The 16380-nt window shown below is 37.1% G+C and overlaps 1 protein-coding gene across 1 annotated transcript in view; it reads left to right on the forward strand.

Annotated features, from left to right (window-relative positions):
* Positions 1-16380, forward strand: part of sema6c (sema domain, transmembrane domain (TM), and cytoplasmic domain, (semaphorin) 6C) — a 187783-nt gene that overhangs the window by 77255 nt on the left and 94148 nt on the right. Inside the window, exon 4 of the mRNA XM_015375570.1 lies at positions 5375-5543. The gene's annotated coding sequence lies outside the window, so the exon portion shown is untranslated. The remainder of the gene's footprint in view (positions 1-5374; positions 5544-16380) is intronic.

The raw sequence follows: 16380 nt of genomic DNA on the forward strand, positions 1-16380 counted from the left end.
ATCCGGACCCAACCTGATTTCAAGCATTTTTAAATCACTGCATGTTGGCTGACGACAGTGTCTAAACGTCACTTGTCCGCTTCTCCTGTTTGTACGGTTAAGTCATTCGTAGCGTTTGGCTCCAGTCTGCACATGATACAAATTAGCCAATGAGCTGTCAGTCTGGGTTGCTGGTGTTAGCTACTTTTAGACACAGCAGGTTAACCTATGGCAAGCCATGCGATGGGAAAGAAGGAGAAGACGATGAGAAAAAGAAAGCAGAGAAAGCATGGACTGCTGGAAGAAGCACGGGGAACTAGTGAAAGAAAAGTGAAATGGCGTGCTTAAAGATGACCCTCCACATTTTGAGTATGTTTGGCTCAACTTACTACTGTGAAGCAGGATTCTCCACCATGATATAATCAAAAATAAATATCGACCCAGGCTCAAAATGAGCACCTTGATATGTGCATGAAAAATGCTTTGTTGCCATTCAAACCCAGGATAAAGCCTTGCAGGTCATCTAAATCCCACTGCTCTCATTAAGCCATAAAAAAAGAACGAAAACAAACGGTCATTTGAAGTGTTTTATAAAAATAATTTTAAAAAATTAGGTCAGGAAATAGTCTGTATACCAAACTGAAAGATAGTTGTTCTCCAATTTAAAAAAAAATTGTATTTTAAAATGGAAAAACATTCTATTTTTAATATGTGTTATTTAAAGATTCAAAGTATAACATGAATGCATAAACACCTGCATTTTATTTCAGTATTAAATTCTGTTTAAAGTAACTGATTATAATGGATGGATGGATGGATGGATGGATGGATGGATGGATGGATGGATGGATGGATGGATGGATGGATGGATGGATAGATAGATAGACTTTATTCTGGACTCATGGTCCAATAAATATATAAAATGAAAATAAAACAATACAACTAATAAACTAAGTATACATCTAATAACATATAAAAATATTTGGTTCTAATGATTATTCTTCATCATGTTTTTTAGTTTAATAAAAATAATTCCAAATGAATCTGTTTGGGCTGATGGAGAGGCCGGTATAATGCTGCTGATGTGGGGAAGTTTTAGTTCTGGTTGATACTTTTTCAGTACAACAAAAAGAATGTTGCTATTTGAAAAGCATAAGCGTAAATCATTATGCATTTACTCCACCGCGTTGCCCAATCCTTCTTTACTCAACTGAATCATATGTGGCCTCTGCAGCTTTGATGTGAAGTCTTTATTAGTTTTGTATAAAGCAAAGTGTGGAGAATAAATTGAGCCCGAGCTTTCTGTGCATCTCTGGGTCCTTTGTTTTCTGGATTGTAATGGCAAACAAGACACATAGGGGAATAGTAGGAGGAAAATTGTCTCAAATGAAAACACCAGCAAATAACATGAATGTTGTTTTTAGTTAACATTGTGGTCAGAGTGGCTGAGCTGTTTACAGGTATGTTGTGGAGGAAGCCCTGGAGGGACTTGGATAATTTGTTAGATATTCTCTTTTAGACCTGTGTTGTTGTTTGGTCTTTAATTGAATTCCTATTTTATTGTTACAAATCCTCTTTTCCTAGTTTGTACATTTATCTGCTTCCAAGATGAACATTTCTATTTTTAGAAGAGTAGGAGCATTATTTTCCTTTGGTAAGTCTCTTCAACCCTCCTGATTATTACTGCTCCAATTTCTCCTCTCTTCTAAAAGATGGCAATTAATCTAATTAGTTATCAATCAGCCATTGGCCTCTTGCCTCTTCTGTGCTAGTAGAGGATATGACAGATCTTGACTCTGCATTATTAATACTTCCATTTCTGGAGCCCAAGGCCCCCACGACGCCTACTGTTAGGGGGCCATTGATCATGACCGCTACCCATCGAGCTCTGTGAGGACTGTAGGGAAATATCCACTAAGTGGTAGGTGTAGAAATGGGGCGGGTTTGGCTGCTCTACTACAGATTAGTTTTAAAATTAGAATAATTTTTGGATAGAAATTGCTTTGCCAACTTTGCTCCAAGAAAGAAATCAAATTGACACAAAACTCTTGAAAGTGAGACCAGGAGTCCTGGGGGGTATCTTAGGGTTAATGTCTGAAGGAGTTGATTGTTTTTTTAGAGGTGGTATTGATGGGAATGTCGGGCTCCAAAACGCTCATTAAGCAAATGTGCCTGGCTTCAAAACTATTACAGCAGGATAAGAGATGCCCTCTGTGGGACTATTTCTTGACAATGAGATTAGGAATTATAGAATCTCACTAACACAAGGGTGCAGTGATCACAGTGTGGCAGCAGAACAGCATTATCCTTCATCTCCTATGAATTCCAAGCACCTCATCTAATAGCTTTAGTAGCTAAAGTTGCAGTGCTTGATAATAATCCCACCTGCTGATCTCATTTCATGTAATCAATACTAGATGCCTCCACAGGCCGGAGTGGAGAACGTCTGAGCCAAGCAACAGACTTAGGCTGAGGGCCCTCTTAATTCGGTGTCCTCTATAGCCACATCTGCTGACAGTAATTTATCTGCCCTGTATGCCAGTGGCACTTAATCTTGTTGATTATCCGATCCACATGTTGTTTTTGTTAGCACACTGTTTTGGGGAATTGCTTAAACTTTATTAACGAGGAGCAGCTTCGACCTTTGAAAGGAGTATCTTATGTCTTGATATCTAAACTCATTTTACATATATGAAAGATTTTTGTGACTGTTTAACAATGTTTTGCATCTTTTTGGGATTTCAAAGGCAAGTCTATGCACATCTATGCCATAACCAAGTATGTAGGGTATTTATGAAAGTAGTTTTTTATTATTATTTATTTATTTTATACTGTTGTAACATCTGTAATTGGAAAATAAACATTTCTTCAAACTTCAGTTAAACTGGTCCGTTACCAGGGTAGCTTGATAAGTTATTGTCTCTTTAGAAGTTTCAATGTGTAAATTATTTATTTGCGTCTGGACGTGTATTTTTTATTCATTTAATAGCTAAGCAAGAAAATATTCTCAACTCAATAGAATGCAGGTTTATAAAACAAAAATGAAATAGGCTTTTTTAAACAAATTGACCTTGTGTGCAAGTCCTGGGTGGTAAACCCCCAGTGAGTTGCTGCAGATGGATGTTCACATTAAGCCCGGTTCTATTAGAGCAGGCATTCCCAAAGTCGGCCCTTAAGGGGCCGCTGTCCTGCAGAAAGTCTGTTAATCAGCAGTCAATTAAAATCGGCTCTGTTGAAACCTGCAGGACAGCAGCCCTCTGGAACTGTTTTTTGGGCATGCCTTTGTTAGAGGCTTTTTTCCCTGTTTGAGGGGAGTTTTCACTGACTGACTGACATGTTGTGTTTTCTTGGTTACAAAACTTTTAACCAATGTATCTGTATGTTTAATTGATTTTCTAAATTACCTTCTTTTGAATTTGTGCTTTATGAATGCAATTAATTGAATCAAAGATCAAGTCCCAGCTCACTCATTTAACGCATAGTTGCACTAAGTCATAACCCTGTTTTAAAACCAGTTGCGTATTAATTTAAGTTGATTTTTATTTAAATTCAACTTATTTTCTGAATCTGGTTGGATAAATTTGGCATACCCATTGATGTAAACAGGTCTCCATCTATACCATAAATAAATTGAAGCCTAGATTTTCATCAAGACGTTTCTTTCCTGACCAAGATTTATCCAAAGATTTTTGAAATCCAAGAAAATAGTATGAATAAGGTACTAACTTTAGTTTTTAAAGCAATTTTTGAATCTCTAATTAATATGACGGTTTATTTTTTTGATTCACATTTCTATTCAGATAAACCTTTGTAGCAGATTTGCTGTCAATTATGAGAGGTATTGATCTTAAAGATCTTTTTAAATAAACACTTTATATGTCTTTAGAGACGGACATATTTCACTTTATGGTACGTTTTGCATTTATAAGACATTTCCTAATTTGACACAATGACCATCACATGTCCACCAGCCAGCCACTGGCTCCCCTCCAGTTTTTCAGCAGACAGGTTAAGTCACTGCAAACCGTCATGTTGAAGGTGTCACACAGCTTTGCTTAATTTACAGGGAGTCTGGGGGTGTTAAAAATTTATAGGCCTTCAGTGGCTTTATGGTGCAATGATGTGAGTGAGCGGGTGTGTTCGGCTCACACCAGCTGCAGTTGGCTGCCTCATTCAGGAGGGATTTAGACAGCGGCTCATCGGCTGCGCTGTGTGAGTTGGTCAGTGGACATGCTTGATCCATGGCTAAGGTAGAAGGGAATTGCTCCACAGTGAGGATGCTTCCTCCCTTAACTTGAGTAATCTGTGGTGGTAGGAGAAAAAATGTGGATCGGGAGGGAAAAGGGGGGGGAAAGGCTTTCTAGAGTTACTGGAAAGCCATAGTCACCATTACTCAGCCATTATCGTCATAAACTGCTTTACCATGTGTGGGGTATCATGGTGGGTGCGGTGGGAATTGCTGAAATCCAATAATGAATTCACAGGAAGTTCATCAGTCACAATATTCCTCTTTTTATATGATGTGGTTTTGTGTTTTGGTGGGAGGCTAAGTAAAGGATGCCATTGCAGGTAGTGTAACACAGAGTAACACAGAATCTGTGCTATTTTAAACTAAACATAGGTCAAAAGCCCTACATGCTTGAATGCCAGAAAGCACAACCTGTTCATGGTTTTTGCAGCCCCTCTTAATGGACCCGGAAAAGAGATCTACTCACCTTGTTGCACTATATCTGGATGACTAAGAATATTTACACCTACACAGTTTTCTGATAACACTGTTTTTGTTTTGCAGCAAGTTTCCTGCAGCATATCAGCTTCTATATCTTGCATGAACAAACCTGCATAGTGTCAGTTACAAAAACAAGGTAGAGAGAATGTACCCTTTGTTTAACAGTAGCATCGGCATCTCATACTGGGTGCAGCATTTGGTCTCCAGTTCAATCGCTGACAGTCTTGGGAGTTTCAGCAGAGCTTTGGGTTTGTGGAATATATAAGTTGGAACATTCAACCTATTTGTTGTTAGGATCTTAGGCTTTGTATGTTCTTACAAATTGACTCATCCAGAGAAACAAGCAAACTACTCAGACATTACCCCAAAGTCCTAGTGAACCATAAAAATCCTCAGCTCCTTTTCCGTCATTGCAAAGTTGGGCCTTTAATCCAGCTCATCCCAGCACATCTGGCTCTCTTTATGGCCTCTCTGCTTGTGCTAGCCGTGATGTTATGACAGTCCAGTGACTGAGGAGATTACACCAAGATATAAGCCCCTCTTCATTGGGCCTCTGTGGGTCGCTAGCCCCCATTTAGACAAAAGAAACAGACCCCCTAAGCAGCAGGTATGTGTGCAGCTGTTCTTATTGTGCATTCTCATGCAGGTTTCTGTTTGCTTTCACAGGAAGTTTGCTGAAGACTGAGCCTTCTTGGAGGGGGATCCTCTAAAGGAGGGTTTTGTGTTTGACGGCCCACCGACCTCGCTACGTTCGTCCTTCACGCAGCAAGAGAGATTGTTACTTTGGAGAAGTAGGAGGAGCAGAGATTGTTGGATCGTAGGACGTGACAAAACTGTAAGATCACATGACCTTCTTTTCTCCTCTTGCAATGTAGATTAAATGTCAAATATTTTGTCCTTTTGTTTTTCTACTGTTTGTGCTTTTTCCACATAACAATTTTTAGCATTTGACTTTTCTATTAGTGCCTTAAGTCTATTTAAACTTATTTAACACTACAAGCCATCTTTTAAAACTGTTAAAGCTGAGAGGTCTACAAGAATCTTAGATTAGATAGAACTTTATTGATACTTTATTGATCTCATGATGGGGAAATTCACTTTTAACATCAGCTCTTATAAACAACAGGATGTGTACAAAAAAGGAAAAGGTGGGTAAAGTACAGTGCATTCAGATATATACAGTGAATGGTAAAAAAGTAAAGGAGAGATTTAAGGTGATTTATATATACAGTACCTTGTGTACAGTAAAGTGGTTGTATGTAAAGTGTGGTTTTTGGTTTGTTAAATCGATAAATAGTTTAAGTGAGGTAACTGAAATATGTGAGGGCTCTTATAGGTGAAGGCACAGGTTATTGCACAGCGTATCAAATGGTTATTTTACAGTAATTGCACAGGTGAGTTTATTTTTCCACCACATGTCATTATAAGGATGTAAAGAATAATTCCAAAAGCATGTTTAAAACTGTCTGTTGTAGGATTTCGTTAAAAAGTTTAATCATATCAGCAAAATGCAACATCACTATTTATATCAAAGCCTTCTGTCCAGCTTTACCGCTTTCCAATAACTGCAGAGGAGGTTGTATCTGCTTCTGTTTCCCACAGCCGTAATTCTGGCAAATGAAGGTAAATTAAAAAAAATGTGTGCGTGGGAGTGAAAGCATAGCAGTGTTCCAGCTAATGGCTGCAGTGTTTTTCCTTATTGTGTAGCCTGTTCAGGTTCTGATATTGTTCTAGATTGACCCAAAGGCAAACAAAAAACAAAACAGGAGGGTTAACTTCAGTGTCGTCCTTATAAGCTCATGTTTTCACTTGCTGAATGTTCACATTGGGTTCTGGTTCTCTCTATTCAAGTTGGCTTTTCAAAGCTTCACTGTTCTGTGATCCCCTCTTTTGGCTGGCTGTGCACACGTGCAGCTCGGGACCAATGTGGAGTATACTGCCTCAGTCAAAATGAAAAGAAGCCCACCATGGTGGCAATGCACTCTGCTGACAGCAGGTAAATATCTCTGCTGATGGCGGATTGACTGTTTGAGAATAAGGTTTTGTTATTGAGCTACATCTCTGGCATCGGGGTGGCATGAGGGCCCCCAGTGTCGGGACCAGTGATGCATCAATGCAGGTTGAATGGGACAGAATGGCAGTCAGTGAGGGTGCACAAGCATGAAACGCGATCAGACCACTGAGTTGAATGGAGGTGTTCTTCTGCCAAATGCTGGAGAAGAGGAGAGGGAGGCAAAAAGAATGAAGGGCATTGCTTTCATATCTTGTCACCCACTCACTTAATAATGCAGGCACTATGTTGCTGCCGCTGAGGAAGAAGCTTAGTTTTGATGTATGAACATTTGCTCAATGCCCACATGCCAGGAAAAAGCTGAAAAGCTCTTTGTGTAGATCATCAAAACATAAAGCAGCTTTTTGAAAAAAATAAAATAAAACGGCTTCTGTTCCAATGTTGCCAGATTTACAGATGAACTTTGATAAACTTTTAAACCTACTGATTTGTTTGATTATAAAGCAGTTTATTGACCTGAGGTTTGTATTTTTAATTTTTTTTATTTTAATATTTGCACGATACATATTTCTCCACCTGGATTTTCACTCAGGTTAAAGAAAAATGTCTTTAATTTCGAGCCTTGGTTTGAATGCAGCTGACTTGTTTTTTAGTTCAGTCTAAATTATGAATATTTTTGTTTTGGCTTTAACAGCTTTTCAGTAAAAAAACACACAGCTGAAGTTTTGATCCAACTTTAAACCCAGATTCTCTCGTGTATCTGTTACACACTGGAGTCCTTTAGATGCTACTTCATTATACTTGTGTCCCCTGTGTATTTTTCACTTGCACTGACCTTTCTCACTGGTTACTTAAAAGGCTTGTGTCTTTGCCTCTGCCCTTATTTTCTTTTTAGTCTTTTTCTCCACATTTTTTTCTCCAAGTCATGCTCATGTTTAATGTTAAATGAGGGCACTGCCACACTTGGATGTGCTGTGACAAATTGGCACAGAGGAGGCAGATGGTGTTTGGGAGGAGACTGGTTGTCATACCATTTGCTGCAGCGACATGAATTGATCTTTGTGCCGCAGAGAAAACACACATGCTCCACTTATGTAATCCTGACTTTGGTTACTTTGTGCGAACCCACACAGCACACCCCTATGATCCCATGCCACCCTATCCTACACATGGCCCCATTAGTATCAATGATATGAGCAGTGGAGGCGCAAGTTTGCTGTCAGAGGGTCTTCGCTTGGATCCGCTCAGAAAACTGAAAACATGCTGAGGGATTTCACAGAGAGACAAAGCTTAGACTAATGGCATACTTCTGGGACTCTGGGAGCTCTAATATATAACTTGCGATAGATGCATAGCATTATTGGTATTCTGTTGATGACAGCAAGCTGTACATGTTTGCAGGCTGTTCTATTTACAGAACTTCTTTTCTTTAACAAAGTTTACCCTCGGGGCTTTAGTGAGGCTTGACTTGAGTCCCCCTGGATGTTTTTCACTGCAACATGATTTTTAGTTAGATCATAGTTTGTCTGACATGGAGTGCCATTGCTCATTAGGCTGAGTCCTGGGGATGTGGAAGTGCTTCCCAGTTGGGTTTTCTTCAGAAATGCATGAGTTTGTTTTTTCAACTACGCTAATGGAATCTAAAATCACCATAGACTGCCACCAAAGAGTTATTTGCGCAATGCAAAAGTTAAACTTTAGACTTCATATTGCTAAAGATCTCTAGATCACACTATAAAATTATTAGCATCCCTGCTGATGCTTTGCTTAACCCCCTTTTTGCCAAATGAACATTCTCGTTTTTTCCATATTAATTGTACAAAGAACCATCATACAAAATCTTTTTCTATATCAGGTAAGCCTAGAGTTTAAAAGGATTTTAAATGCTAATAAAGTAATTATTTTTGATGAAATATTTTGTATGCTGAGTTTGTAAATGTTCTTTTGCTCAGCCTGTCAATAGAACAATAAAGATCCATTTTCACTTTTATGTTGGAATCCATAGGCCTGAGTAATTTAGGAAGTCCATAATGCCACAAAATTATCAGTGTCTGACAGAAAGGGTTACCCAATGCTACAGCAGAAATCTCCACTATTCTTAACAGCTTGGAAGCATTTAGTCTGATGGAAATTGCTTAACAATCCCTTCAAAAACTACTTTGTGAGTAAAAAGCACTTTTTTAATTTGATGGAGTTTTTTAACTCCAAAATCTCATTCTCACTGTTTCGGTTTTAAACATCTTAATCAGTGCTCTTACTGCAGGTATGAGCAACTCAGATTTGTGTTATTTCTCATAATTATCCATCTTGACTCATTTAGGTCAACACCCATCTTACTTGGTATGTTTATTTTTTTTCTTTCCGAACTGAATACCAATTGAAACATTTTGTTTGCTATTTTGAAAATTCTCTAACACCAAAGGTTCTCCTTGTCAAATGTGAAAGTAAAAGTTTGACACTTTGATAAATTTAAAAAGGTAAGATGTAATTACTAAGCCTGGGTGTCTAGTGGTTTAACTTTTGCATTGTCGTATAGTTAGCATTGAGCCTAGAGCCCAATGCAGGGACATTGATGCAAAGATCTGTGATGCTCTGGATTTTTGCAGCAATATATGTAGAACTGATGACTTTCTTCCCCCCCAGATGAGTCACAGCTTCTTTAATATTTACCTATTTGGAATGCTCTTGATAATCTTTCTGATAGGTTTCGGGATTTATCTACTACTGGATATTTTTCTTATACCTTTTTTCAGGTTTTACTGGTATTTTTATGTTTGTATCAATTAATCCTCAAGGGGAAAAACTGAATTAATTGAACTTCTATTGGAACTCTACCTCAAACATGCCAAGCAGAAGCCAGTCTGATAAGCATACACAGTTATGCTTACATGTCTCTGCTTGAGGATAAAAAAAGGCCAAATGTTCTAACAGATTTTTCACTGTAAGCATAAAAAAATCTGCAGGCGTTTTACCCAATAGCCAGCGGTAGTATTCACATTCTCTGTATTCATACTGAAACAAAAAGCTTCCAGACCGCAGAGTTTATACCAAATCCGCAGCTGAGTTTAAATAAATCAACCCCTGTGAAAGGAATGAAGCCCTGCCAAAAGAGTAAAACTGGGTCCTCAGTGTCAGCAATCATAGCTACACACCAAACAGCCAAACATCTGTGTCTAAAACATGATTCAAGAGCTCTGGATGGGCGCTGCAGTTAAGTTTTCACTCAAATCTCACATCTCTGAACAATTTAATCCTTTTTCTTCTGAAACATTTAGTCAATTTAAATAATGAGACAAGGTTTACTTGGCCTGCAGCCCTCCAGTGCTTAACTCCAGACTGTTTACAATTACTATTTAAATGAGTTAAGGGTCAACAGTCATTTCTTTCCTGTTTTTAAATAAATAAAGGTCATAAACAACAAGATCTAATTTCAATGTTTGTCTGAATATTATGGAAATGTATTTTACTTTTGAATAGCAAAGGATAAAAACAGGATTTATTTTTAAACGGCACACTAACTTTACTGCTTAAAAAAGCAGGAAGGTGAACAGAAGTGAATATATTCTGAAACATATTGCCTCTGAGGGTTTTCCTTCGAGTCAATGAGTCGATGCAATCAGCTGGTTTTCCTTGGATAGAAAACTTTGAATCAATTTGACTGCATGATCTGGTGAATTGTAAAGTTCCTTGAGATTACATGTGCTGTAAATTGGCGCTATATAAATAAACTAATTTGAATTGAATTGAAATAAAAATGTCTGTCAAAAAAAAAATTGTACAACAGACACTGTAATAAATGCATTTCAAAATGTGTGTATATATTTCCTGCTTTTATTTAGAAAAATTAAAATCACTTTGTAATTATGACTGAAATTTTTTTCATTAATACTAAATATAATATTCCAACACTTATATCGATTTGTAAAGGTCATAGGTGCTCTTTGAAAAATCTCCATTTACTTTCAGCATTCAGCCGACAAAGTAGTTTGAAGGATGTGTTTTGTTTTTTGGATTCAGTACATTTACAGTGGTGTGAGAGGAAACTTTGAAGTCTTTTAGATCATTTACATATTGATGATGTTCAGGTTCTCATTTGCCTGGTAATACACAGTGTCATCAACCTTTATATAACTCCGGTCCACATCAAAACTCATCTGTTTGGACAGTTGGTTGAAATCCGATATGCTGCTTGAGATGGAGGAATTGTTTGCCTTGTGCACAGCTTGATGCTGTGTGCTTCCATATGCAGGCCAAAATGAAACAATATATTTTCTATTTTTATTTATTTGTCATCCAGTTGGATAGAAAGGACAAGAATTGGTCTAAAAACTACAATGTAAAATAAAAGGCTGTTTGTTAGAGTAGCTATCTTTTTGTTCCAAAGAACCTTGAGTTAACACTTCATGCATTATTCTGTTTATGAACAGAAAAATAAATGTAATTATTTATTTGGTGCAGAATTTGTTTCCTTTCCAAGAAAGCAATTCAAGAATTAATTTATTAGTTCTTCTAGAACAGAGTTCTATAAAACCAAATTGAAAATGGTGTAAATGTGTTGTGTGAACATTATGTTTCCAACCACCTTATATGGGAAAGCCAAAATGCTGGGTACACAGTGCACTGAATTATAGGACTGTGCTTCAGTTGAAATACTTGGAACTTAGAGAATCAAACAAGCCTCAAAGCTTTGTGTCTTCTAATGACAGAATGTGCTCCATCATTGAGAAGACTGATTAAAAGCCCTTCGTCTCACTGCCTGTGCAGTTGGAGCATATGGCTGCAGGGCTTAAGCGTAGAAAGAAGACATCTGCAGTAGCAAATCACTTGGACAGAAGTAAAGAAATTAAATCACAGAGATTAAAGAGAATCATCTCATTCCATTTGTGGAGGGATGCCACTTTATTGAATGCAAGCATTTTCTTTTCTTTTCTTGTCTTTTTACTTGTTTTCTTCTATGTCACAGAAAGATGATGTTCAAGTAGAGGCCATCTTTTACCTAATGTACTTTAAAGATACTCATCGTTTTTTATTGTGCCCAAATCTTGTTGTTGATCTCCTTAGACAATTTTTCTTGAAAGCTGTAAAGCATAATAAAGATAGACCGATACACCGTCTGGCTACTTTTAAAGTATATTTGGATTTTTTTTCTTGTATCGTGCCGGCTGATATGCGCACATGTTCACCGATTCATTAGTGCATTCTGAAACCATGCCTCCAGATTGTTTGAAATGCATGTGTTGCTTCTCCCTCAATTTGCTATAAATTCTTCATCTTTTGTTTGATTTATCCATGTAAATGGAAGAATAACACAAATAGCACAAACTGTTACAGTAACTATGTGAGCTAAAGAGATTGTGTTTATGCTGTAGGTCCTTTATGTGTATTGAGACTGCACAATGATGGCTTGTTAAGCAAAAACTGACAAAATACTGTCAACTTTACTCAAGCTGCAAAAGTCACACTTCAGAAAAAATGTTTTGTGTGTTGTATTGATTCTGCTAATATTTAGAGAAACTATTGCAACTGTCAAACTCAACTACGCTCTTGAGTTTGTCTTCAGCTCTAAACCTTCACAAAGTTAAACATAACAATGTGCTCCCCTGAAGGTTTAAAACGTAATTGCAGCAGGATTTTCCAAAGTTATGAATTTAAATTAGGTTTAATTGATACTGAGAGACATACAGCATGCCAAGAACATATTCCCGACAGTAGCACAGAAGCAGGCCTTCATGTTTACACCAAATCCTGACCTCTGACCCATTTGAAAGTTGCAAATCAAGACTTGTTTCACAAGGCTATATTTTTCCAATCTGCTGTTGTCAAGGTTTGGTGTGCCTGTGTAAATTTTACCTTCAGTTTCATGTTTTCAGCTGATAGAGGAGTGGCATTCGATCTGGTCTCCTGCTGTTCTCCATCTGCTTCAAGGTTACGCACATGTTTTATATTCAGAAATTATTCCAAAAAAGTTGAAAAACAAATGACTATGACCTGGACTATGACCTTCACCAGCATTCAGAAATTGTATTTTTAATACTTTGGTTAAAGAGTAGTTGGATGATTCTCATAAAACCGCCTAAACTTTTGAAATATAATTACAAGATATTTTCTTAGTTTTTTTTTGTAGCATAAATTTAGTTCTCGGTAACTGTTTCCATTAATGATAGAGATCAATTCATTTTATTCAATACATTTTTAGAATGTTTTATTGAGTTGTAGTTCATTATCGTAACACATCTTTTAATGGTGATAACTTCATATGTTTGAAAGACTGAACTTTTATTTTTATTATGTATATACTGTATATTTCCCTAAAGCATCATAATATAAAGTTTCAGAAAAATGCTTATTCATATATTAACTTGAAATATATATTTTTGCTACCATAATAGAATTACTTTATACATAATAACTACTGTTGTGTAAATTTGTCTAGTAAATGAGAAATACAATTTAGTCATTTGAAAAGACCTGACAAAGGCTTCATTAGCAAGCTTAAGTAACCTACAGTCTGCCACCTTGAATCAGTCTTCTTCTTCTCCTCGAAGGCCTTTTTATATAAACTACAGCAGTTTGCATTTCCAAGGTCTAAATGTCTTTATGTAGAAAGTTTCTCTCTTGCTTTTGACTGAAATTAAACTTGTGTTAACTAGGAATTAAACAGCTATACCTAATAAATTGAAATTGAACTTAATTGATCGCATACTGGAGAAATTCACCTCAGCATTTAACCCATCCCCTTCGGGAGCAGTGGGCTCTCACTGTGCAGCACACAGGGAGCAGTGTGGGGTTAATGGGTCTTGCTCAGGGACCCAGAGTGGCAGTCAGTGAGAGTTGAACTCAGGACCTTTGGGTCCCAATCAAAAGTTGCAATTGATTCAATTATGATGTGCTTCAAGGATGAGATTTGGCAACAGCGGTGATAGAAATATTTTAGAACCAATGCAGCACATTGTGTTAATTTGATCTAAAAGTAAATATTGCGTTTCATATTGTAAACAGAAGCTTTACAGGTTACCGTGTAGAGGAGAATTTCAATTAATGATGCCTTGTGTTGTTGATGATGGCAGCAAAACTGTTCTTGTTGGAGCTGGTGAGGTTTCCACAATGCTCACCTTGAACTCCAGAAAGTCATTCTTTGAATTTACCTGACTGTTATCAGTTGTTCCTCGGCTTACTCACCCATCCCCCCACCCCAATAAAAACCAAAACCTTGAAAAACAACCATGACACTGCTTTGCATTAAGTGTTCATCTCAGTTATTTGCCGGATTTATATTTTCTACATCGAGCACAGATTCAGCTTCATCAGTACCCAGCACATAGTCTTGAGCTGCGAAGCAACATAGCACCTGCTCATGAGAAATATGCCACGGTGAAGCGTCAAGGTCGTTGAGGGGGAAGATTTCTCAAGTGGGCTGAAAAGTCATCGACTGAGTGAGCAAATACAGCCAGGTGGCTGATGAACTCCATGAATAGTTTGACAAACCCCATCGCTGGTGACAAATTAAAGTGTCAGCGGCCGCTTTATGTGGCTCTATATTTCCTGTGTTGATTGTGATAAGCTCCACCACCGAGCAAACGGCGCATAGCTGTCTGCTGAACAGTCTGAGAACCTATTGAGGACAGGTCAGCTGTTACAGGAGACCTGGGCAGACGCTTGTCTCTATGTCTCTGTGTATTGATGATAGCGGACATCCAGACGACTTAGCCACAGATAAGGGCAGGCAGAACAGATTGTTGTGGCTTCTGATGTGATCTGTGTCAGATACCACAATCAGACTAAAGGTGAACTTTTATTGTTCCAGTTTTCAACAAGCATTCTACTGACGTCATTCAGATAAATAGAATTTGTCCTGTACTTATTTTTTCAAGGGCCTTTGGGATGTCACTGTGCTGTGCAGCTTATGGTTGTACAGTGTGCAGTTAATGTGCAATAGAAAAGATTACATTCTTGGAGCTTTAAATAGGCCTGCATGACTTTAGGAAAATGTGATTACATCGTCAAATCAAATGTCTTTACATATTAATATAGCAATATTTGACAAACATAGAACCGTGACATTTTAGTCAGCTTCTAGAAAAAAATGTAATATTTCCGTCAACAACAAGGGTTCATCCAAATTTGGTGTTTTGACACAGAACAAGTTAACAGCAGTTTCTTTTTAATTTGAAAACATTTCCAAAACTTTAGATTTACATATAATTTATATTTAGATTTATATTTAAGGTTTTTATTCTACATTAAACAGGTTATTATAACTAAATATATCACTAGCATAGAAAACCAGAATGCATTGGTTTGCAGTATTTGGCAAACTGTATTTCATGCAGTTTTTTGGTGGTATGCAACCAATATTGCTGCTAAAACTAGGGCAAAACAATGTATCTGCTCCTGGATTAATTGCTTTAACTACTATAGCCATATTTATTTAAAGCAAGATATATATTTTTTTACACTCCTATTGGGTTAGTTGTCAGCATACAATACTGCTGAATATACTTAGAATATCATCTCTCATATAAACCTTCACATATTTAATCTTAAAAGAATTTGCAGACACTTTAATTCAGACAGACCTAAAGTTCAGACAAAAGTCTACAAATCTTTTTTTTTTTTTTTTTTTTTGCTCAGTTGATCAGTGCCAGATGTTTTAGAATGTTTAAAGTATGAATGTTATGAAGCAGCGATAGTTGCTGGCATGCACCCTGCTCTCTCTGCACTGGAATTTTAGCTGCTGCATTCGCACGTTATCAGTCTGTCATTTTCAGTAAATATTAATAGGTCAGTGGCTCAAAATATCTGCAGGTTTGGAGTAAATGTTGAAGGCGCATTCTTATTTCTATCCTCTTTGCAAAATGTGTTTTTAAATTGAAGACCTTAATAGCATGTGCAACAGAATTTACAATATTGTGCTGCATTTCTTGCACACACCAACAGAATGAAGACAACAACAAAGAAAATCAATGCAAGGAAAAAATAATGCTGCTGTATGTTTAGATTTAAAGAGGAAAACGTTAAAATAAGAGAGTCTGGCACTATTTTTGGGCATTATGTGAAAGAGATCAATTGATATCTCACTTTGTTGTTTTAAATGATACTGAAGTGCATTCCCAAATGATATTCAACTTATTTATATGTTTTCAGGCTTCTAAAGCCTCATATATTATTCCGACCAACACCAGTGGTGTTTTGGTTTCCAGCCACGTCAAAGCTTTGAAAGTTAAGATAATTCTAATCAAAGCTTTGAGACCTGGAATCAAAACAGGTCTGCTCGTATTGATTCAGCCTGACCTGTGTTTTTCTTTATAGATTTTGCCTTCAAGAAGCTAGACTTCATTTTTTTTTTATCTTAAGTAATAGTTCTACGAGTTTCTTGAAGATTGTGCTCCATGGTTGGATTTTCTTAGTGACCTTTCTGTTGTTGTTTAAGTCAGCTGAAACTTTTTTTCAGAAATTTAAGACACCAACTCAATAAATTACTCATTATAAACTGAACATCCAAAGATACTGCATCTTTTCTTCACAATTATTCCAGGTTAGTTGGTGGTTATCTTTATTCAGCCCTGAAAAATGTGTTGAAAATGTAACATTTTGGGGGTTAAATGGTTTGCCCAATTTCAGCTTAGATAAAAAAACATTTGACATCAGCCATGGTTAGGCC

The sequence above is a fragment of the Cyprinodon variegatus genome, unplaced genomic scaffold (assembly GCF_000732505.1).
Source record: "Cyprinodon variegatus isolate N-32 unplaced genomic scaffold, C_variegatus-1.0 Scaffold0, whole genome shotgun sequence".
In the NCBI taxonomy this organism is placed as follows: domain Eukaryota; kingdom Metazoa; phylum Chordata; class Actinopteri; order Cyprinodontiformes; family Cyprinodontidae; genus Cyprinodon; species Cyprinodon variegatus.